The sequence below is a fragment of the Bos indicus genome, chromosome 8, assembly GCF_029378745.1.
Source record: "Bos indicus isolate NIAB-ARS_2022 breed Sahiwal x Tharparkar chromosome 8, NIAB-ARS_B.indTharparkar_mat_pri_1.0, whole genome shotgun sequence".
Taxonomy (NCBI): domain Eukaryota; kingdom Metazoa; phylum Chordata; class Mammalia; order Artiodactyla; family Bovidae; genus Bos; species Bos indicus.
The window spans coordinates 101,864,890-101,867,986 of NC_091767.1; positions in this window are offsets into that span (position 1 = coordinate 101,864,890).

Sequence of the window (3,097 nt, forward strand, 5' to 3'; positions counted from 1 at the left end):
AGTGTCAGACTTTTTTTGGGGGGGCTCCAAAATCACTGCAGATGGTGACTGCAGCCATGAAATTAAAAGACGCTTACATCCTTGGAAGGAAAGTTTTAACCAACCTAGATAGCATATTCAAAAGCAGAGGCATTACTTTGCCAACAAAGGTCCGTCTAGTCAAGGCTATGGTTTTTCCAGTGGTCATGTATGGATGTGAGAGTTGGACTGTGAAGAAGGCTGAGCACCGAAGAATTGATGCTTTTGAACTGTGGTGTTGGAGAAGACTCTTGAGAGTCCCTTGGACTCCAAGGAGATCCAACCAGTCCATTCTGAAGGAGATCAGCCCTGGGATTTCTTTGGAAGGAATGATGCTAAAGCTGAAACTCCAGTACTTTGGCCACCTCATGCGAAGAGTTGACTCATTGGAAAAGAGTCTGATGCTGGGAGGGATTGGGGGCAGGAGAGGGGGACGACAGAGGATGAGATGGCTGGATGGCATCACTGACTCGATGGACGTGAGTCTGGGTAAATTCCGGGAGTTGGTGATGGACAGGGAGGCCTGGTGTGCTGCGATTCATGGGGTCGCAAAGAGTCGGACACAACTGAGCGACTGAACTGAACTAAACTGAGACATTTAGAATGACTCCCTTTTAGTAGCAGTCTCAGAAAAATGTAAACACACCTCTATACACCCAGAAAACCTCTCCAGCAGTCTCACTGGGGTTGAATTTGGGTAACATGTCCACTCTTGAACTAGTTCTCATGGTCTGTGAAATGCCGTGTGTCGACTGGCTATGGCAAAAGGGAGTTGTCCTGATCAGTTTGGAGCATGTAAGGCCCATCTGTTGCTGAGACAGTCAGCATATTGGCTGTAATGGGGAAGGCTCATGCTGAATAAAATCTGAGTATTGTCAAGAAGATGGGATTTCCAGGTGACTTGATGGTAAGGAATCCACCTGCCGATGTGACACAGGGGATGCAGGTTCAATTCCTGGGTTGGAAAGATCCCCTGATGTAGGAAATGGCAACCTACTCCAGTATTCTTGCTTGGAGGATCCCATGGACAGAGGTGCCTGGCAGGCTACAGTCCCTAGGGTCACAGAGTTGGACATGCCTGAGCGGCTGAGCATGCACACACTATTAGGAAGGAGAACGAGTAGATTACTAAGAATGTCTGTCTACTTATAAACTGAGCCATCATGCAACCTCAACGAATACTGTGCAAGGGTGCCGTGCTTTTTCTTTCTTAACGGTTCTTGGAGGTAGCACTCTGGAAGAGCTGTGGGAGAGACGAAAGGCAGATGGGGGTGGAAGGAGGTGAGGAAACAAGAAATTTGAGTTAAGGATCCAAGAACTAAATGGAAGAGAGTGGAGCTGGATGGGACTAGAGCTGAGGCATGGATGTAACGAGAGCATGCCTGTCTGAATTCTCAATAGAAATTAAGAGTAAATATTCCTCTGGTGCCTTCCAAGTTCCCCTTTCCCCAGAGCTGGTTAGGGCCTAATTTGTTCATCTCTGTACCTGTCTGTGCTCAAAAATGTTCAGTTGCTCCCAGCTGTTTTATGTCAGGCTAGAGACATTTGCCTCACCCTGGAATTCCAAACTCTCTAGAATGAGTACAGCCTGTGTTTGGCCTCATTTCTAATTATTGCTGTATACCAATTTTTCCAGTGGTCATGTATGGATGTGAGAGTTGGACTATAAAGAAAGCTGAGTGCAGAAGAATTGATGCTTTTGAACTGTGGTGTTGGAGAAGACTCTTGAGAGTCCCTTGGACTCCAAGGAGATCCAACCAGTCCATTCTGAAGGAGATCAGCCCTGGCTGTTCATTGGAAGGACTCATGTTGAAACTGAAACTCCAATACTTTGGCCACCTGATTCGAAGAGCTGACTCGGAAAGACTGAAGGCAGGAGGACAAGGGGATGACAGAGGCTGAGATGGTTGGATGGCATCACTGACTCAATGGACATGAGTTTGGGTGGACTCCGGGAGTTGGTGATGGACAGGGAGGCCTGGAGTGCTGTGGTTCATGGGGTTGCAGAGTTGGACACAATTGAGCGACTCAACTGAACTGAACCAATTTATCCAAATCTGTCCATACAAATCAACCAAACAGGACTTTTGGTTGCTTCACAACGCCCCCTACACCAGCTCTCCTGCCTGCCTTTGTGCAGGTTTTTCCTATGCTGTGAATATTGGTCTACCACCATTCCTGGCCGGATCTCTCATTTCGAAAGCCAAATTCAAATGACTGTTCTCTGAAGGCGCCTTCACCAGTCCTTCCACGCTCATGTAGTCGTCCCTTCCTCAGTACTGGTGTGCTGTTAGCCTTTGCTACTGGTGTCGCCTGCTCTATCAGATTCTTGAGGACAGTGAGGTTCTCCTCCCCCATCCATGTTCATTCTTTCATTGTTGTTCGGTTCCTAAGTCGTATCTGACTCTTTGCAACCCCATGGACTGCAGCATGCCAGGCTTCCCTGTCCTTCACTATCTGAAGTTTGCTCAAACTCATGTCCATTGAGCCGGTAATGCTATCTCATATCTCATCCTCTGATGCCATCTTCTCCTCCTGCCCTCGGTCTTTCCCAGCATCAGGATCTTTTCCAGTGAGTCAGTTCTTCGCATCAGGTGGCCCAAGTACTGGAGCTTCAGCTTCCGCATCAGTCCTTCCCGTGAATATTCAGGGTTGATTTCCTTTAGGATTGACTGGTTTGATCTCCTTGCTGTCCAAGGGACTCTCAAGAGTTTTCTCCAGCACAATTCATTCTGTATTTGCTCATTTAAAGAACTGTGGGTGTCTACTGCACACCAGTCACTATGCACACAGAGGTGAGGAAGCTGCACTGAGCAGACACTGGTTGGGCTTAATGCTACTGAAAAGGGACTCATGCCCGCTGAAGGGATTCCAATTAGGGGGACCAGCTGCACTAACGAACTGATGTCCTCTGTTGATATTCCGTTTCTGAATGTAACCATATCTGCCAAAACATTTGCCTCAACAGGCCTTAAATGCATAGCAAGGTTGAGTTTTTATTGCCAAAGTAAAGCAAAGAACTAAGACAACTTAATGAGACAGCTTAAAAATTTTTCAGGAAAAAAATCAGCCTTTGAAA